The sequence below is a fragment of the Symphalangus syndactylus genome, chromosome 16 (assembly GCF_028878055.3).
Source record: "Symphalangus syndactylus isolate Jambi chromosome 16, NHGRI_mSymSyn1-v2.1_pri, whole genome shotgun sequence".
NCBI lineage: Eukaryota > Metazoa > Chordata > Mammalia > Primates > Hylobatidae > Symphalangus > Symphalangus syndactylus.
Genome location: NC_072438.2, coordinates 98,670,512 through 98,692,500, shown reverse-complemented (window position 1 = coordinate 98,692,500; position 21,989 = coordinate 98,670,512). Strand labels below are relative to the sequence as shown.

The following is a 21,989-nucleotide window of genomic DNA, read 5'->3' as shown; positions in this document are numbered from 1 at the left end:
AACTAATGATATGGTAAACCCAAGAGTGTCTGGAGATGACTTCTGCTTTTGTAATTGCGTGCAATCTTAAAAAAAAAAAAAAGACAAGAAAATGTGAGGACTTCAAAGTGAAAATAAAGAAAATAAATGTTTGCTCTTTCTACATAGTGGGGAATAAGAAATGGCTTCCAGCAGTAGGTGGAAGGCTGATCATTGGAAAATGTACTGGTCACCTGGAGTCCAGATGCACATCCCAGCTAGGGCACTGCAAACTCAGACCCGTCCTCCTCCTCATCAGTGAAAGCCAATGCCCTCTCCTTCCGGCCCCCCACACAGGCCAGCACTGGGAGGTGCAGATGGAGCACCTGGCAACTCTGCCATGCTGGAAGATGCTGAGGAGAGGAGGGCCCAGGCATGGGACAAGTGTCTCTCCACGAGGCAGGAAGCAGAGCTGCGTACCCGCCCGCTTGCCCCGGTGTCCCCCGTAATACCAGCATTCGTCTTCTACTTTGGGGGTCGGAAAACTCACATGGTAACAACTGACTTTTATCCCCCATAACATTGCTGAGAGATACTGAGCAGGTATCATCACTTCTAGGTGAGAAGTAGCCCAGGGGAAGGGGATGCTGTGCCTCGAATTGAGGGATTAACTCAGGGCAATATCAGGACCAGGACACAGCCCACTACTCAGGCCTGCTGTATAGGGTTTGTTTTTTGTATGTTTGTTTTGTTTTGTCCAATCCACATCTCCATTATAATTGTATAATTGAATAATTGTATACATTGTATTTAGATATAATGTTTGAAAAGACCTGAAGAGAGAAAAATACTTCTTAGAAAACAGAAACGGAGTGGAATCATTCATGTTGAAAACAAAGTTGAGTGTAGCTTTAAGGGTTTCTGGGGTGAACAGCCCTGGCAGCTTGCCTCTGGTGGATGAGAGTAAACCCCCAGCCTGCCTGCAGCCTTCATCCCTGCCCAAAAGCAGGAGGCCCCTCTAGGTGAGCCATGTCTTGCAGAAACACTGCTGGACCTTGGGCATCGTTTATCCAAAAGGCAAACATTATTTTAAAATAGGGGTCAAGCAAAGATAAGTTCTGCTCAGTTGACCACAGCACTCACTAAATCCACAGACACAGAGTGAAGAAGAGGGTGGGGCTTGGCAAGGTGGAAAGGGCTTGTTAATCACCAGAGAAGAAGGGACATGACCCAGAAGAGAAGAGCAATGAGGAGTGAACAGAGAAAAGATAAAAGGAGCAAAATACAGAAACCCAAAATGCCCCATGAGAATAAGCAATAGTAATTTCTCACTTTCCAAAGGATCAGTCCATTTTAAGGTCTATGTACATCACAGGTGAAAGGACTGATGCCAATTATATAATCAGTGTGTACTTTTGTTCTTGCCTTGCTATAAAGAAATACCTGAGACTGAGTAATTTACAAAGAAAAGAGGTATGATTGGCTCAGGGTTCTGTTGTCTGTGAGCCAATTATACCTCTTTTCTTTGTAAATTATCTTGCAGGAAACATGATGCTCGCCTCTGCTTAGCTTCTGGGGAGGCCTCAGGAAACTTACAATCATGATGGAAGGCAAAGGGGGGGCAGGTGCATCTCATGCGGCCACAGTAGGAGCAAGAGTGAGCAAGGGGAGGTGCCACACACTCTTAAATAACCAGATCTTGTGGGAACTCTATCATAAGAACAGCACTAAGGGGATGGTGCTAAACCAACAGAAACTACCTCCATGATCCAATCACCTCCCACCAGGCCCCACCTCTAGCATTGGGGTTACATGTCAACATGAGATTTGGGTGGGGACACAGATTCAAACCATATCAATTAGTTTGCTAAGAAACGTCAGAAAAGCACACACCCTACCAGCAAGGAAAACAACAGGAATAAGTTCTGGCGAGGTTTTTAGGTAACCTGGGGACAGACCTCAACACAGTACAGTAGCAAGGTTCTCAATCAAATGATCAATACAAAATAATCAATACTTGGTGAATGAATCAATCATTAGTCAACCAGCAAACTAATTTTTTTTAAGTCTTCAGGACCCTGGTGTAAATTTACTGAGACCAAAAACCTATGAAGAAAGAATCATTTTCTTTTTTTTTTTTTTTTTTTTTTTTGAGATGGAGTCTCACTCTGTCGCCCAGGCTGGAGTGCAGTGGCGCAATCTCGGCTCACTGCAAGCTCCGCCTCCCGGGTTCACGCCATTCTCCTGCCTCAGCCTCTCCGAGTAGCTGGGACTACAGGCACCCGCCACCACGCCCGGCCAATTTTTTGTATTTTTAGTAGAGACGGGGTTTCACTGTGGTCTCAATCTCCTGACCTCGTGATCCGCCCGCCTCGGCCTCCCAAAGTGCTGGGATTACAAGCGTGAGCCACCGCGCCCAGCCACAAGAATCATTTTCTTTGCAAGCTGAAAAGTAAACGGACCTGCAGGAAGCAAAGCTAAGTTAAAATAATCAGGACTTGATGTGAGAAGAGACAAATTTTGATGGTCAATAAAAGAAAGACACTGTCATCTGGAACAGGTGAAGATGACCTGGGCTGGGGGTCTGACGCTGATTGGTCAAACTCTCAGAAGGCATCAACTTTGGGCGTTATCTCTCCTGCTACCTAGCAAGAGGTCAGTAAGGCTCTTAACGCCCAAACATTCTTCAAGGGTGGTTTTTGCTTATTCTAACAAGCCTAAGTTTGAAGGGTCTAGGAATCCTACACTAAAATGCTCCCTATATAATTCTTCCAGGGAGATAGTTATGTTTACTAATGGAAAAGTCTGTCTTGGTGCCAGAGGTCCGAATTTCCAAATTACCTCTTCTATTGTAAATTCTATAAACTCAACTCCTGGGACTAGACCAGGGTCTAAATTCTGAGTTCCTTCTTTCCTGAGGGCAATATTGGACATTTCCTGATGCTTACAAATGTGTCCCACGATTTAGATGCATTGAATCCACTCATTAGGGCCATCGTTCCCACATTGAGGCCAAGACCCAGGAGACCAGGGTCTCCTCTCTATCTCACCACCCCCCAGTCTTTCTGCTCTGCATCCCCTTCTTAGAGGTCTTTGATTTCAAAGCCAGCTCTGTGCATCAAAGGCTTGTGTGGTGAAGAATGCGGAAGGGGATGGACTTGGCCCAGGGCAGCTGAATGACTTGGTATTGTTTGAAATCACAAAAACCGCTTTGGTCACTTTCTGACACATGCTCGATCTCATATTTCTCCCCTTTCGTTTCTGCCATATAAAAGAACAGTAGAGAGAAAAATAAATATTCTCAAAATGTACTCTGGGAGAAAAGAAGTACACATGTCTGTCCTTCTTCTTTCTAAATTTCTGTGTCTTAATTACCATAGTTTGCAGAGTGGAAAAGAAAATACCCTACCATAATACAGGAAGTAATCAAAAGCCACATCGTGAATTTGTTTCTCCTCCCCCACTATGAAAAGGTAGAATATGAATAGAATGGGAAAGTCCATTAGAATAATTTGCTATTCATCATGAATTATAAATGACATGATGTACTGTTCATACATATCTAATATAAACTTAAAATTTAGCCCTGTGGATTGCCTGCTGAACGACAGAGCCATGGCCATTTTTCTTGGAGCTGGCATTAGATTCTCACTGGGCTTTAACCTCTTGTTTTGTCGTTCTGAGATAGGTGAATAAGCCACTCTGTACCATCAGCCCCTAACAGCACAGCGAACGCAAACGCTGTTAGTCCTGCTGGTGAATGACCGAGGGGAGATCAGTCCATGCTTCCTCCCTGAATCCAAATTAGTCTCGCAGCTGGAGAGGCATCAGTGGCTGATAATGGCCTAACAACCTCCAGCACTAACAGATATGACCTCGGCGGTGGTGACAGGAATGCGAAATGCTGGCCGTGTGCGTGCACACCACCACGGGAGCTTGGAGCCACCTTGAAAAACAAAATGTCCTAATATAAAAAGAATAAGGCCAATCAATATGTGGCGGATATCACAACAGCAACTTCAAAGCATCAAAGCTGGTTCTCTTCCAGTCCCAAAGGAAAAAGGATGTTTCTAGGGATACTTAAAATAACGAGGAATATTGCCATTCAGGCCATTCACTTAAAGAGGACTCCTGTGTTTAGGCCTCCCTCCATGCAATTCCTTGCCTTTCTGTGCTCAAACACCTCCAATGTCCTGGTGACCAGGTGGACCATCCGGGCTCTTGGCCCATGCTGAGCCATGCTCCCATCACCTCTGATGACCAGCAGCACCAGGAGGCACTTTCCTTGTGTGCTGTGTTTGAAAGAGATTTGTCTTTACCCAAAGTTCACACATTCTTTGGCCACACTTGTTCACTCGATGCCATTCAATGAACACACCCTGGGCATCTACCCAGGGCCAAGCATGGGGTTTGGGGTACAGCTGACCCATGAAGAACTCCTGTTCCATAGAAAAGGCATGACACAGGGACCGGGAGGGCATCCTCATGTGGCGATGGGGGTGTGGAGGAGCACACACAGGACACGGCAGGAAGGCACACAGCCCTGCAACGGGCCAGGAGCAACTTCTGCTCTGGGGTACAGATGAACTTTGCTTTCCTATAAGGAAATAACACTTGAGGTTGGCTTCCCTTTAAAAGTCACCCATAGATATTTTTGCCTTAAACAAATAAAATTACAGAATACTCCAGGTGTATGTGTGGACCATGTAATCACTGAAATCTTAGCCATGATTATTGTCCTGAAAAATAGAAAAGCCACTTTGTAGTTCCCCCATGTAATAACCACGTGGTGAAGAGCAGGGCCTGCCTGTCTGTCCTGTACGAGCGTGCAACTCGCCAGGGGCAGGAGCCTATATCCTACTGATCATTAGAGTCTCTCACATAGCATAATGCACAGCAGATAATAAATCCTTCAAAAAGAGACCTATTTGCAATTTCTACAAACTGAGAAATCACATCTAATAGTTCACAATGGACAGTACTTAGAGAAACAGGAAACAGAGAATGAGTTGATTATGCTTTTGAATATAATTTGATTCAATGGTTTCTACTTGGAGCAATGATATTGACACATAAAAGATTTACTGATTTTAATTTCATCATTAGAAACATATAAATGTAATATATACGTGTGAAAAGAAAGATATTTTATTCACAAAGAGCCAACAATTACTATCTCTTCTGGTGACAGCTCCAGCCTTGTGCACCAAGGTGCAAGGCCAGGAGCAACCCTGGGCCGGGCTGTTTCTGTCTGTGTGGACACGGCTGCCCTGCACTTGGTTGGCCTCCAAGACAGACGAAAAGCTAGCAAGCAGCCTCAGGGAAGACCGCGGTGCACTCAAGGCGGGAAGCTGCAATTTCCCAAATATCAAAGGATGTTCCACAATCTTTTGTCTTTTCCACACTGCAATTTTCATAAATGAAAGCTTAGCCCTGAGCTTTCCTTGCAGCAGGATTGGATGTGTGGGGAGACTGAAAAGCCGGTCCAAGGAGTCCTGTGACCTCTCTCTCTGTTGCTCTGGTTCTGTCGGTTGAGAAATCTCTATCAATTAATCACCACATACGCACACATACATGCACACACGCACACATACATGCACACATGCACACACATGCACACACACATGCATGCGCTTGCACAGGAGGAGGGCGTTGCCTGGTTCACCAGCCTCCTCCTATTATGTCCTACTGAGAGCAGAATTTAGGCCTTCCCCAGAGTGAGGGCCCACAAAGTTCAATCACAAAATACATAGCAGAATTGTGGTTGCATTTTTACCTTCTAAAAGGTAACAATTTCTGTGTGAGTTAGATTCGGTGGACTGTAATTATGCAGACGCTTAGCATTCCCCACGTCTTTGTCCATGCTGGGGATGCTTTCCCTGGCTGGGTTTTCCCACAGTGAGTTCGGCGCCAACTCAGGAGACAGCAGCTGTAACAGGCCATGTGGAACTGAGACGTGACCTGTGGAGCTCTGTTCCCTACTACTGTTTCACCTTTGTGACATTATTTGCCATGACAAGCCACCAGCCAGGGAGAGTACAGCTACCCCAGTTCTGAAAGGAGGGTGGTGACTCTGGCCCACAATCAAGAGATGCCAACAAGTGTAGCCACAGGAGTGGTAAGGATGAGAAGTCCACTGCCCCTGGCGCATGCCTGGTGGCATTCCTGGGACCCAGCCCTGGGCCATATGCTACCACCAGGCAGCTGCTGCAGCAAGAGCCAGGTCTTGCAGATACCACTGTCCTGCTGAGGCCACAGGACCCCATCTCAGCAGAAGGATGGTTCTACACCTCAGGAAAGTGAAGGACTCCCTCTCACTCTGGGGTAAAGGGTGTAAACCTTCCCCTGTTTTAAGTGAGAGGAGGTGGGAGTGATATTTTGCTTTCAACAAAGTCAAAAAAAGGAAAAAGGGCAAAGGGATTCTTGATCAAAGGATACAGACGTTCAGTTATAAGATGAGTAAGTTCTTGGGATTTAGCTGCAGCTTGGGGACTTTAGTTAATACAGCCATATTGTGTGTTGGGAATCAGCTGAGAGAGTAGAGCTTAAGTGTCCTCACCACACACACACACACACACACACACACACACACACAACTCTGTGAGTTGATGGACATGTTAATTAACTTGATTGTGGTATTCATTTCACAAACTGCATGTATATCAAATCATTGCATTATACACTTAAATGATGTAAATGTACAATGTTTATTTGTTAATTATACTTCAATAAAGCTGAGGAGAAGGGGGGAAAGGAAAGGAGGGTCCACATAGTTGACGGGGGCCCAAGGCAGCCAGGTGGTGGCAGCTGGCCCTTGTCCGTCAGCAGCAAGGCAGGAAGAACCAGGGCTCCAGAGTGAGTGCTTCCACGTCTCATGGGGAGCGGCTGATGCCCATGAGGCAGGTCTGGGTTGGGTAGGCATCTAGAGGAGCTGGGGTTTGAACCGGGTCTAGAAGATGATTAGGGTTTTGCCAGTTGGAAAGGGAAGAACAAAAACCAAGAAGGAAAAATGATTCTCTAAATAGTCGGGTTTCACACTGAAATCCCTTCCTGCCCCCTCTTCCCTGCACCTCACAGGGTCTTCCTGGTCCTTGCAGGGGTTCCCCCTTCATGCTCCCTTGCCTCCCTCCACCTAAAATAAATTCTAGTGCATTTCAAAGGCCAAGAATTACACGTTTTAAAATCCTACTCCAGAAATGAGATGGATGGTGCTGAAAATGGGATTTGAAAGAGAACAGAGGATGTCTCCAAAATAAGGTCTTTTCGAAGTAGAAAAAAATACAAAAATAGTAGCAAACAATTGGGAAAGTAACAAAATTGGATTCCAGCATCGTTTGTATGGTCACGAAGCCATGGGGACCCCCAAGCCTTGCTGCGAAGCATTAGGTCCCTCTAATGAGTGTTTCTGCACAGCCTACATGGGGAAGATGACCCCAGGGCACTGAGGCACCTCTCACCCCAGCCCCGGGCTGGGCAGGCCAACCAGAGGTATCTGAGCTGAGTCTGTCAGCAGAGGCTTGGGTTGAGATTCTTCAAGGCATCACCTGCAGGTGTCAGGTGCAGAGATTGAACCTCCATTCACTCTCTATGGATTTCTGGGGCTGCCTCTTCTGGAGTTGCTGCCTTCAGTGATCATGAGTAGAAAGCCACCAAGGACTTGGGAAGTGAGGAAGAAAGGACCAGGAGGCTGACCACACGTGGAGTGTCGAAGAAGGTGTGCAGGCGATTTGTCCAGGGCTTCTTTATGGGGTGCTGTGAGTTCAATAGCATCCCCCAAACAATATGTTGAAGTCCTAACACCTGGTACTTGTTACTGTGCCCTTCAATGGAAATAGAACCTTTGTAGACATAATTAAGATGTAAGCTAAGTTGAGCACATACTGGAGTAGAGTGGGTGCTAATCCAATATGACTGCCTTTCCTAGAAGAGAAGAGGCCCGGGCAGACACACAGAGAGGGTCTCGTGAAGATACGAGCAGGGACTTCAGCGGTGCTGCCACAATCAAGGAACACCAAGGCCTGCCTGCTGCCACCCAAGGCCAGGAACGAGCAGGGAACACATTCTCCCTGTGAGCCTTCATGAAGGAGCCAATGCTGCTGACACCTTGGTTTTGGACTTCTGGCTTCCAGAGTACAGTGCTGTTGCTGAAAGCCACTCAGATTGTAGCAACTTGCCATGGCAGCCATAGTAAGAAAATACAGGGGACAAGTGTGAAAAATCATCTGCCCTCATGCAAAGGAAGCTCGGATCCTCCACGCTGGCCGGTGTGGGTGAGCGGGAGTCAGTATGAACGTCATGGCCTGAATTGGCATTCTGGTGTTGTTATGGCATCCACGGCCGTCAGCCTTCCTCCTATCTGTGGCTACATCTCTGAGCATAGGAGGGTGATACCACTAGACACTCACATGACAGCAAGGGCTGGGGGGACCTGAGTCCTGGGTGGCTGTTGTACCTCTACCTACTTGTCCTGTAAAACAGCAAACACCTCTGCCTTCTTGCCACTCACCTCCCATCACATCCCTGTCCTCTCTCTGCATGTCTTACTTCCTCTCATCTCCTTTACTTCTCCCTCTACCACTAAATCAGCACTGATACCAAGACGTCCCCAAACTATTAATTTCCTTTAAATGGCAGCATCTCTACCTTCCCACTTAAACTCCAAAAGGCCATTAGTCCATCTTCCTGCCATCCGCATAGCCAATTCTGCATCATCCGTTACTTTGCATTGTCAGCTTCATAGCTCTGCTGATCAAGCAATGTTCACTGCGCACTTCCTGTGGCCAGCAGGGGCTGGCAGCATCGCGCAACCTCTTGGGACAACCCACAGAGACAGCTCTGAGGCAGGGGCATCAGGCCCACGTTGAATGATGATATGGCCAAGGTCAGTTTCCTTTTCCAAGGTCACACATCCAGTCTACCCTTGATATGGAAATTTCCCAATTCTAACTGTCCTCCTGTACTCATGCCCACTCCCATCTACTAGTGATGGACTGTCTCCAAATCCCTTCTCCAGCCCTCTGTCCCCTCCAACTCCCAGGGAGAATGCATGCAGCCTCTGCCCTCTCTCCCACTGCTGTCGATCAGGCCTCTGGAATTTACCACTCTGGTGCTGCTCTCCTACCTGAGTGTCAATCCCATAACTTCCACTCCTCAGAGGGACTCTGCTGAAAACCCTCCCACCCTTCAAACACACTCAGTTGAACTCATTACCCTGGCTCCATGCTGGGTATTTTCAACCACAGCTTTCTGTCTTAGTCTGTGCTGCTCTTCTTCCTTGACCCATATCCAATACTTGGGCTCAATTTTGACCCTCTGTGTGCTCTTTCACTCAGTGGGCAGGTAGCTACCACAACCTGTTGTTTATCTAAGTGCCTCCAGGGTAGTTTCTCAACTCCATATCCAGGGCGCCAGCTCTTCTCTTGGTGTCTTGAATGCACCTGTCCTCACCCTACATCCACTCAGGAGCAATGCAGACTCATAGAAATATGAGTGTCCTGTGGCCCAGGACACCATGACCACCAGCTCTTCTTCTACTTCTCTTTCCTGACATTTCTTTCTAGTGTTGATCCAGCTACTGCCAGGGTTTTGTTCCTGACATACTCAGAGCTTTCTGCTCCATTATTTTTTGGGGTGTTTGCGTTTTGTTTTTTTTTTTTTTTGAGACAGAGTCTCACCCTGTAGCCAGGCTGGAGTGCAGTGGTGTGATCTCTGCTCACTGCAACCTCTGCCTCCCAGGCTCAAGCGATCCTCTCGCCTCAGCCTCCTGAGTAGCTGGGACCACAGGTGTGCGCCACCACACCCAGCTAATTTTTTGTATCTTTAGTAGAAATGGGGTTTCACCATTTTGGCCAGGATGGTCTCGATCTCTTGACCTTGTGATCCACTCACCTTGGCCTCCCAAAGTGCTGGGACTACAGGCATGAGCCACTGCACCCAGCCCATTATTAATAGCAAACATGAGCCGTTCTTTATGGAGTTCTTATTTCATTCATTGTTTCACATGCATCACTGCTAATTCTCACCACAGCTCTGCAAGGTATCCACCACTGTCTTCATTTTTAAAATGATGGAAGAATGGCCAACAGTTTCATGAAAAAATGCCCAACGTGGCTAATCATCAGGGAAATGAAAATTAAAGCCACAATGAGATCTTGCCCCACACCTGTTCAAATGGCTACCGTCAAAAAGGAAAAGGAGGGCACGCACTGGCAAGGAGGTGGGGAGAAGAAAGCCCTTGCACGTGGCTGGGGGGATGCAAATCAGTACAGTCATTATAGAAAACACTAGGGAGATTTCTCAACAAAATAAAACTAGAACGACCACAGGACCCAGCAAGTCCCGCTCCTGGTGTTTGTCCAAATAAAACATAGCCAGTATGTCAAATGGATATCTGCACCCCCACATTGATTGTAACACTATTCACAGGAGCAAAGATATGAAATCAACCTAAGTGCCCATCAAGGAAGAATGAATAAAGAAAATGTAGCATCTATACATAGTGGAATACTATACAGCCTCTAAAAAGAAGGAAATCCTGTTACTTACAATAATGTGGATGAATTTGGAGGACATTATGTTAAACAAAATAAAGCCACGCACAGAAAGACAAATACTGCACAGAAAGACAAAGACCTCTTGCATCCATCCATGGACGTATGCACACATGGCTATAAAGACAATTGCTGCAAGGAACTGGTTCTTGTGCTGGACTTAATGAAGACTACATCCCCCTTTCTGCAGTATGCAGGAGAGCTGGTGGTGAAGGGGCAGGAGACTGATGGCTTGGCTCAAGCAGTCAGGCATGGGGAGCAAATCCACCCTTCCTCAGCCTTTTGTTCTATCCAGGCTCTCAACAGATTGGACAAGGCCCACCCATATGGGGAAGTGCCATCTGCTTTATCCAGTCTACCCATTCAAATGCTAATCTCATCTGGAAACCCTCTCACAGACACATGCAAAAATAATATTTAGCCAAAAATCTGGGCACCCCATGATCCAGTCTAGTTGACACATAAAATTCACCATCACCTGCTCTGCCAGGAACATCTGTTCCTCAGCCAGTGAAATTATCCTGGCAATCATCTTATCCTGAATTGTCTTCACATGTAGTTCAAAAGTGATCTTCAAGGCAACCAAGTCAGATTACCATGAATTCCACATTTTGGGGCACTCGAACACTATGATAGAGAAAGAAAAGATAATACGGGTTCATGGAATGCAAGACTCGATGTTCCTGGCCCCCTTTCTCTTCCAATTCCACTCCTATTGGAGTCTAAGCGTGACCTTGCTCAGGTACCAGCCTGCGAGCCAGAGAAGGTAATGTGACTGATCCCGCTCACTACCCCCAGCCTTTCTCATCCCTTCACCTTGATCTCATTAAGCAAAACATAAGGAGCTGATTCCACAGCAGACAAGCAATTCGATGGTTGTAAAGTGCTTACTCATGTGAGGTAAATTAACTCCCACAAAGCATTATTCACTAATTTGCCCCATTGTAAAAATGTCATTGACTACATGGGGCTTTTTAATGTCTTAGATTTCCGGCCTAGCTGTTAGCAGCACTCAAAACACGCCTTCTCTTGAACATGGAGGAGGGAATTCTTGATAGGGTCATTCCAAAATGGCAGCTTCTGCTGCATCGAATAAAATGTGTATACCACACTAGATTTTACTGACACCCAATTCTTGAAATGCAGTTTCCATCTTCTGTGACAGGTAAGTAAATTCCATGTCATTATCATGTTAGTTGCTATTATCCAAATAGTTTTCCCATGTAAATGCTGACACCATCTAGACTTGATTTTTCTCATAATAAAAGTATCTGGTAATATCAACATATCCATGTCTTCATTACAGCAATTTTCATAGCTATTTGAGGCACATGAGATTGGAATGAGAATTTTAGAGGCTGATATTTTCTTTTCCTTTTAAAATAGCTTTTAACCAAAAATTACCTTTTATGTAATAAAATAGTATGATTCATGAGAGGAGTTTAGCTTGAGGTTCTTTGCTCATGGTATAAACTCTAGAATACACTCTGCAATGCATTCAGACAGATTCATGACTCACATTTGTAGAGGTTTAGTTAGGACTATTGAGTTGTGGTGGGTTTGAGGGATGCTGGTATGAATAAAAGTTTTGTTAAGCATGTTCATGTTTCTTTGTCTTCATTGTTTGAAGACTCTTAATGTCTCCTTTTCTCTAAAACTCTTTCTAATCCCTATAGAATAACCATTTGTTCAAAATCTCAGTTTCCTGCTCTTTGTAAAGGCAGAGGGATGAACCTGCACACATCAAAACCTCAGAAACACCCCTCCGGGCCTGGCTTCCACCCCACAACCCGCCTAACCCCTGCTTCAAAATGCAGCCAGCTGGGCTAGGCTTTGAGACACAGAGCCGACAGTGTTGCTTTCCAGCCTGAGGCTTGGTGGCAGCCCACAGTGACCGCAGAGTCTTACACACACACACACACACACACACACACACACACCTGACAGTGGACCCTGGAGGTCTGCCCTCCACACAGGGACCCAGGCTGCCATCTCTGATTAGCACAATCTGAGTGTCTGGAACATTCCACGTTGGTTACCAAGACCAGGCATTTGGTCCAAAGGTGCCCACACCCTAAATACCAACCCCCACCAACACACACAGGTATGCACACATCATCCCACAAGGCTGAGCAGTGTCGGGCAACTTCTCCAAATTATGACATAAATGGAATGCAGCTGTTTTACAGGGCTGGCCACACACCCATGGCAGATGCAAAGAGAGGAGGGATGCAGTGCGTTCACTATTAGGATGGTAAATGTGGCTTATATAAAAAGGCAGGAGATACACGAATGTCAAATGTTTTAAGAGTGTGGACAGGCCGGGCGCGGTGGCTCACGCTTGTAATCCCAGCACTTTGGGAGGCCGAGGCGGGCGGATCACGAGGTCAGGAGATCGAGACCACGGTGAAACCCCGTCTCTACTAAAAAAATACAAAAAATTAGCCAGGCGCGGTGGCGGGCGCCTGTAGTCCCAGCTACTCGGAGGCTGAGGCAGGAGAATGGCGTGAACCCGGGAGGCGGAGCTTGCAGTGAGCCGAGATTGCGCCACTGCACTCCAGCCCGGGCAACAGAGCGAGACTCTGTCTCAAAAAAAAAAAAAAAAAAAAAAAAAAGAGTGTGGACAAGTGTTCAGCCAGGTTGAATACCACTGCATCTATAATACACCTTAATACAAGACTGATTTGGCATTTTGAGATTATTAAACAATAAATAACACCTGAAGCAATAATAGAGCAAAGACTTATCAGTATAATTATACTGCATTATGAACATATGGTATGGATTTTAAGATATAGTATACAATAAAAGTTATCTTAGAAAGAGTACATATCTAAGACATACTTCATATGATGACAAAATTGTTTGCTATATAATAGGAAAACCCAACTAAGAACTCCAGTTTCACCACAAATGGAAACATCATCCATGAACCTGACCCAACACCCAAATGCCTAAATGAAAATGAAAGCTTCCGGTAAGAGCTCAGGTCTTCAGATGAGGCAGCAACCTGGCCATGGCTCCTTGCAACCCTACAACCAACTCCGAACAGGGTAAAATAAGCGATATTTTAATTGTTATTGCATAATTAATCCACATGCCTATATCTATTGTGTGCTTGGTTCAAAAAATGACCTGGATGACTCAGAAAGGTAATTTATATGAATCAGAGCAAGATTTAGCCAGGGTTCTGTTACTGCTGGCTTGTCTAAGTGCTGGTCTTCTGTGTCAACTATTGATAGACTAGAACGGAGTCATGTTCCTTAAAAAATCCTCAACCCAGCCAGGCATGGTGGCTCATGCCTGTAATCCCAGCACTTTGGGAGGCCGAGGTGGGTGGATTGCCTGAGATCAAAAGTTTGGAGACCATCCTGGCCAACAGAGTGAAACGCCATCTTTACTAAAAATACAAAAAATTTATCTGTGCATGCTGGCAGGTGCCTGTAATCCCAGCTACTAGGGAGGCTGAGGCAGGTGAATTGCTTGAACCTGGGAGGCGGAGGTTGCAGTGAGCCGAGATTGTGCCATTGCACTCCAGCCTGGGCAACAGGAGCAAAACTTCATCTAAAAAAAAAAAAAAAAAACTCCAACCACCTGTCAAGTTCTACACACCTTCTCTCTCCACACACCAGCTGGGCCAGTGTTTTTACCAGTGCTGGGAACCACAGCTGAGCCCAAGATGGACAGGCATGGAATTGAACAACACGTGGCTCGGCCCCCAGCTGCATAGCCTTCATCTTCCCTCTAAGGACTTTCCAGTTACCAATTTGTTCTCAGTCTAACTGTCTTTATATTTAACTTTATATTCAGACATCTACATTTCTGAATTTCTCCAGGTAATTAATTGTCTCCTGCTTCCTATGAATAATGTTCTTTCTGCAGAAGAGTCAGCACCATCTTATGGGTCTAGAAAACTGTAAAGCTCCCCAAGGTCATGTTTTATGAGGGTGCTGAATTCAGAAGCCAGTTCTAAGATATAATAAGAACATAAGTAAAGACAGCATCCAAATGATGGCTGCTATACATATTAAAGAGTAGGTTTAGTAAACCTTAAAATACAGATCATAATTACATTAATATGCAAATACTTAATTATTTAATAATTATCCAATTATCTTCATGTGTCATGGGTCCAAGAATAGAAGAGAACCTTCTACTCCAGGCTTCTCTCTGCTGATCACAGCACAGTTGTATGTGATTTTGATCATAGACTTTCTTTTGCTAGAAATCACAAGGCAGGGGATGAACACTCTACACAAACCAGTGTTTAGTGCAGCATCACGGAGGCCATTGAAGAGTAGGGTCCTATAAGATTCCACAACTCCACCACTTTGACAGCATTGCTAATAATACTGATTCCTGGTGATGAGTGACTTACCAAGGAAATTATAGATTATATTGAGTTTTCTATGCTGTTTCTTTTGTTTCTTTCTTTTTCTTTTTTGCTAAACGTAAAAGTAGCCAACAAATTTGGGAAGAATTTCATCCAATGTGCTAATAATTTTTCTTTATGCTTTGACACTTAGGTGAACGCAGGGTTTCTCTAGAACATGCAAGTCACATGACTTCCTGGTGAATTAGGTGTTACAATAATTAAAGCAATACCAGATACCAGGTAAGACTTCTTCCTGCAATGAGAGCTACATATTTATAAAATAGTTGAGTTGCTCACAGTAGACTGGGTAAGTGCCCAGGGATTACTCAGAAGACAAACCAGTAGAGGCAAGAGGAGGAAATGGGTCACCTGCTTCCTTTTCTCCCTCTTTCTTCTTTTCTGGTTACTATGAAACAGACTTCCTTCTCCCCAGGCAGAGGAAAGCCCCCTCTTTTCCCTCCTTCTCCCTCAGCACCTTCTAGGCAGCCCAAACACTAGATTTTTAAGCCCCTGATACTCACAAGAAAGAGAAACCAATGGATTGATGACTTGGAAAATCTGAGAAGAAATCATTAACGACCCCACTCTGCTAGCACAAGTGAGTTCACAGCTCGGACTGCTGTCATTAGTGTTTCCATTTTCAACATTATTTAAGGCAAAAACTATAAAAACAAAAGTAAAGTAGAAGCCAGGGTGTGGGAAAAGATCACAGAGACTCTGAAATAATAAACCAGACACAGAGAATCATGGGGGGAGCTGGAAAGACACCCCAGTGAAAGCCAACGAAAACCTAAATTCCAGACACTAAAGCCAAGAAGCCCTTGATGAATGAAATAGGATATAGAAAGTTACTTTGACAACTGTGCTCATTATTCTCAGGAATTTATAACATATTTTGAATAAAAATAATTAAACAAGAAAAATGTTGGTTCAATGGTATCACCTGCATTTAGCCCCCACTCTCCAAATTTCTTCTATGGAAAATTCCTCACTTCTATTTGTAATTAATTAATACATGTTGTCTCTCATTTTAAGTGATTGGAAAATTACTTGTCTCCCATCTCAGAAGATGGTTATGCAAATTAGTTTGAAGAACATGAAATGGCCTATATTTGGCCCTGTTTGACCCATAAGAAAGGTCAATTTCGTCTGGTTCATGGTAATGCATATGTTGATGCCTTCTTTAGTAAAGAAAGATGCATCCTCCTCCAAAGTACTTTTATGCATAATCTTCTCTTGCAAAAATTACCCACTTGCAAGGCAAAGGCAGTGACCCAAAGCTTGAACCACTTATGATATTGGGACAAAACCCTTTCTCCATGCACAGTTTGCGAAAGAAAATGGAACTGAGGAGCTTAGAAGTCAGTGGGTGTCGGGATATGCAGGGAGTATAGAAATGAAGTCTTGAATAAACTGGGTGAGAAGTAGATTCCTTTTGATTGTTGTCTCTTGCTTTTTAATGTTCTCAGAAAACGGCTGTATCTTTCAGAGTCTCTCAAGGATTTTTAGATAAAAAGAGAGGTTTTATCTTTGCATGTCTATAAGCAGTGAAAAACTCCGGAGACCAAAACCTACAGGCAATTCAAATAAACTAAATCCGATCAAGGTAATATCAACGCCAGAATTAGAAGAAAACCCAGAGAGAATATCAATAACAACATTAAAACAGCAGGTTTCAACTGGAATCAATAGGCAGAATAAACAGAAAAAATTAAGTCACAAAGTGTTAGCAGATAAAAGCTCCCCACTCATTAAAATTCTGTTTGTCTTTGTGTCTTTTTATCAATGTACCTATATATCTGTGCAAGTGTATCAAAGTTTGTAATGTAAAAGAATGATGAAATAATCTAATTAATTTCCGGTGTCATTCTACATATTTCTTTCAAGTTGAAACTGCAATATTAACAATGGTTTGCAGTTTAATAAAATATCTTTATGTCCTATTAACTCATATATCAGCTTGTTATAAAAGCTACTTTCTATCAAATAGCTAAACTTCAAAAGAGTTTTGCTTTGATCAGAAAGAAAAAATCAGGTTCATTTCATTTGTACTGAATAACCTCGCTCAGTTTTATAGAAAGGCAGTTGTCTGTAGCTGCTGAGCTCTCATGAAAGATATTCCAATGGGCAAAAAAAATAAAAAAGATAGAATATATTGAGGGAACCATTGGGCAAGGGAAGTGTGCTTTTAACTTCAATAGGCAGGGGAAACTGGCTTTTGAGAGCACAGGAATCCCCAGCAGAGGAGGCCCCAGGAACCTCCCAGAGCACAGACAGGTACCAGCCCTAGAGTGGAATCTCAGGAATGCCACCTCCACTAAAATTCCAACTGCTAGATTTTTTTTTTTTTGAAGTCTCAAATCTTTCCCATTGACAAGTTTCGTTGGGTTAGCAAAGAATTTTTAAATAACGCTCCTTAGTTGCCACAATGCAAACATTCTCTTGACTGCAAGATGTGCCCCCATGCCATGTCCAGAGGTCTGGGCAGGTCTCTGTCTCACCTTACCTCTCTCATCGCTGGACACTCTCCCTTCTGCATCTCTGCCAGTGCCCTGTGCCAGGCTTGATTCTGCAACATCCAGGTTATTCAAGAAGGTTAGGGGCTTCCTCAGGTTTTTCTCTTCAGTGTAGCAGCTGAAATAGAAGTTGAAAATGAAACTGGCTTTATTTGTTTGGTATATTTTTCCAAAAGAGACTCCAAATGCACCTGTTCTTCTTGGAACAAACCTGAGTGGTCAAGAGTTCTGGGAAGGACAAATGTGAGGGTCCCTAAAAACGGTCTGCGTTGACACTCCCTGTCTACTTGGACGTCGGCAGAAGCCTTGTGTTCCCAGCACAAATACACATCTATCCCAGCCCCCCAGCAGGTGTGTGTCATTGCCTGCAGCACATTCTAATGCTACCTGGGCAACGTGCTTTGCCTCTCACAAATAGAAAGGAGCTTAGACCTAATGAGGAGATAAGGTTTGATGGCAAGAAAGCGCCCTGAATCGCAGCGGCAGAACCCTGGCAGCAGGGCACCGTCTTGGGGAATCCCAAGTTTCACAGTCAAAGAAAATGCCAAGTATGAAAGCATTAGTCTAGAAAATGAGCCTGAAAAAAATTGGGGTGTTGAGAACGATGACTGTGGAGTGGGGTGATAGTTTCACTCTAGGAGGATCCCAGAATCCCGGGTCTCTGAAGGGAGTGGGGGCAGTGCTCCTCCACTGGTATATAGTTTTATAATTTTATTCATGTTGAAACCTTAACTTCAGAGGCCACCCTGACAAACTGATAAAAATGCCTTTGCTACAGGACCTTCCTGTATATTCTGGGGTACAGCTTTTGTTGTGTTGGTAAACCTCCTCCACAGAGAGGCATCCCCAGCTACCAACCCCTATGTCCCACCAGGGACCTCTAATCACTGTGGTGTCTGAAAGCACTTCCAGACTTTTCCAGAGCCCACGCCCACCTGCATTTCAGGGAGAAAGTTGCACTTCCCCATTTCTTAACTAATTCAGGCCACTTCTGGGCACCCTTTTGTAAATCTTAACTTTGTTCTCTCAATGATATTAATAGCATTTTTTTCAAGGTGCCTCCTGACATTTCATTTTCCTTCCGTTTTTTTCATTCTGATATTTCTGTTCAAAAACAGCCAATGGACAGTCACAGTCTCCAAAAGTCATTTCCAAAATGCAGGCTGTAAGCAACTTGATCAATTGAGGTGCAGGACAAAAGTGAGCAATTAAAGCCTAGAGAAATTAAGCTTTCTAATGGTTTTATATTGACAATAGTCTGTGTATATAATTTCTAAATAATTTTTCATATATTGAAGATTTTCACTCATTTTTTTTTTCACACATGGAGTGAAAAATTGTAAAACTTGCAGATACTCTTAGTCTACCACAATGGTTCTCTGTCCAGGGTCATCTGGGCCCCTGGGCCAGGTCTGGAGACACTTTGGCCCTCACATCAGAGGGGGTTCTGCTGGCATCCAGTTGATGGGGATGCAGGGATGCTGTCAGGTGGCCTGCAGTGCACAGGGCAGTGCCCCCATGCAAAGAACCACCCAGCCCAAAAAGTCTATGGCACTGAGGTTGAGAAACTCTGGTCTGCCAATTTAATCAAAAAGGTTTTGGCCTGAAGATGAAGGCCCCACCGTGTGGTCGTGTCCTATAAGGCTAAGAGAATCTGGGGCCCCTCCCAGAGGCGGTGCTCGGCCAATATTCCTGGGCACTCCTAGAGCCTTTGCTCATTTCATTCCAGGACCCAGCTTGTAGGGATCCCATTCAAGTTTCCTCATTCCCCCCTCAAAGCCCACCCAAGTCTTCCTGCTCCTGTGTGAGGAGCGGGCCTGGCCTCCCTAGTGGGGCTGCTCCATGGCTTGACTGGGCTTCCTCCATCCTGATGGGGTGTGCAGGAAGAAGTGACTGCTGACTTTGCAACCCAACTGGGTCAAGGGTTTTTGAAGCTGAATGGATCCAACTCCCTCATTTCACAAACGAAGAGCCCAAGGCCCAGATGACCTCACATTTCTAGATCACAGCACAGTCACCCGATAGCAGAGGGAAACTCACATGCTCAAATCCCCAGTACTTCCTCCTGCAGGCCCTCATGCCATCTTTAACAGAAACAGACAGAACAACCCTTCTAAACAAGGTGTTTTGCATTAGGACAGAATTGTATCTCCTCTACAACAAACTTATTTTCTTTTCTTTTTTTTTTTTTTTGAGACGGAGTCTTGCTCTTTCGCCCAGGCTGGAGTGCAGTGGCGCAATCTCGGCTCACTGCAAGCTCCGCGTCCCGGGTTCACGCCATTCTCCTGCCTCAGCCTCTCCGAGTAGCTGGGACTACAGGCGCCCGCCACCACGCCCGGCTAATTTTTTGTATTTTTTAGTAGAGACGGGGTTTCACCGTGGTATCGATCTCCTGACCTTGTGATCCGCCCGCCTCGGCCTCCCAAAGTGCTGGGATTACAAGCGTGAGCCACCGCGCCCGGCCAACAAACTTATTTTCATTCGAAGATATTTGCCTCATGTCTGTGCAACACAGATGCCTTCAAGAGCCCGCTGTTTCTTTTCACGATCAGTAAGACAAAATTCTAACTCATTTTCCCCAAATCAAACAAGGAAACACTTTGTAAACCTGTCTGGGGGCTGGGGACTGGATAAATCCCTGTCTAATCACGTCATTAGACTGTTACAACCATCTATGGAAACATGGAAATTATCTCACATTTTGGTTTTCGATCCTTCTCACATTGTTTTAAAATGTGAGCAGAGTACTCCAAACTCACCATCAGCAAAAGGACACCTTCCCCTGGCAGGGCTGTGCTATCTCCAGCCAGATCCAAGGATTGGAACACCATGGGACTGAGCTCAGTTCCAAAGAAAACTTAACTGTGTTGGGTGTAACCTGTCCAGGTCAAATTCTGCATGTGGCCAAAATGAATAAAGGCCAAAGACACATGCACACGTATGTTTACTGTGGCACTATTCACAATAGCAAAGACTCGGAACCAACCCAAATGTCCATCAATGATAGACTGGATTAAGAAAATGTGGCACACATACACCATGGAATACTATGCAGCCATAAAAAAGGATGAGTTCATGTCCTTTGCAGCAACATGGATGAAGCTGGAAACCGTCATTCTCAGCAAACTATCACAAAGACAGAAAACCAAACACCGCAAGTTCTCACTCATAGGTGGGAATTGAACCGTGAGAACACTTGGACACGGGGGAGTTGGGAACATCACACACTGGGGCCTGTGGGGCTGGGGGAGGGATAGCATTAGGAGAAATACCTAATGTAAATGACAAGTTGATGGGTGCAGCAAACCAACATGGCACATGTATACCTATGTAACAAACCTGCATGTTGTGCACATGTACCCTAGAACTTGAAGTGTAATAAAATAAATAAATAATTCAATAAAGGGAGTTGCTCAAAAAGAAAACAGCGGCTAAGCTTTTCAAAACACAGGTCTCCCAGCACCACAGAGATTAAGGAAAATTGAGCCTTGCTTACTGAATCCTTATCTCCTGCTTGATGGTGTCATAACAAAGCTTGGCTCCTGGTTTGGACCTGACATTTACTGCCCATCAAGCTCATCCTGAGGCAAGGTCCACACAGTGTAGACATGTGACCTGACTCACAAGCTCCATGAATCACTGAGTCACTCGACCACTGCCTTCCTAGTGGCTTCTCAGGAACGTTCCAGGGCACCTGTGGGCTGAGAATGAACCTGGACGAGGTGATCAGAAGGCACGGCCATCTCCTTATTTTAATAGTATCCCGAGAAAGCGAACCCTTCAAGGCCTGGGCACCCAACATTCCCGTCTGCACAGACCTTGCAAGGAAGGCCAGGCCGGCCAAGCGCTGGCCTCACAGCTGCATGTTGTTCCAAATCTCTCAGTGGGCTCTTTCTCCGGGAAGAGTGTTCGCGTGTAAAATGCGTTGTGTACCATTCTTCATCCACGATACTAAGGCAGAGAATGCAGCGGGTGGAAGAAAGCGTGCAATAAGCATAGGCATGCACGTGTCTTCCCTAAGGCACATGCGGAGACTTCTCTCACCCGAGCTTATGGGAAACGCCCTGCGCAGCTGACCAGTCATCCGATGTTGCAGACAGGAGAGTGGGAAGGCTGCGGCCGGGGACGCCCAGACTGGAGGCCTTGCCTGCCCCACCCAGCCTCGCACTTCTCAGGCTTCTCGGCTCGAGAGAGAAACATTTTGAAATTCTTTAAGAAGTAAGTTTTCCGTGGGCTGAGCGGACTTCTAGGGCCCTGGCCACACTGACCTGGGCTTGTGGAGCTCCGCCCGCAGGCCCATGGAGGTCTCGGTTTCCGCCCCACAGCCGTGGCTGTGCTGGGAAGGCCCCGGGAGCAGCCAGGGAGCGCCGAGCCCGCCCTCCACGGCGGCCGCCTGCGGGGAACAGGGCAGCAGCGAGCAGGCGGAAGGCGAGTGAAGCAGAGTGAAGCACACAGAGCCAAACCGTATCACCCCCACCCCGTGTGACTGAGTTCAGGGCTTGCCTTTGAGGCCCAGGGTCAGCTGAGGACTAGCAGGAGCTGTAATCCGGGGCTGCGTCAGGGCGGGAACGGCGGGAGGCCGTCCCCGGT

At 45.5% G+C, this 21,989-nt stretch overlaps 1 long non-coding RNA gene across 1 annotated transcript in view; it reads right to left on the bottom strand.

Annotated features, from left to right (window-relative positions):
• LOC134732705 (uncharacterized) overlaps nt 1-21,341 on the bottom strand; it is a 111,691-nt gene extending 90,350 nt beyond the window's left edge. Inside the window, exons 1-2 of the long non-coding RNA XR_010116127.1 lie at nt 21,218-21,341; nt 17,390-17,517 (exon numbers count right to left, since the gene is read on the bottom strand). This is a non-coding gene — a long non-coding RNA (uncharacterized lncRNA). The remainder of the gene's footprint in view (nt 1-17,389; nt 17,518-21,217) is intronic.
• Between the last annotated feature and the right edge of the window lie 648 nt (nt 21,342-21,989).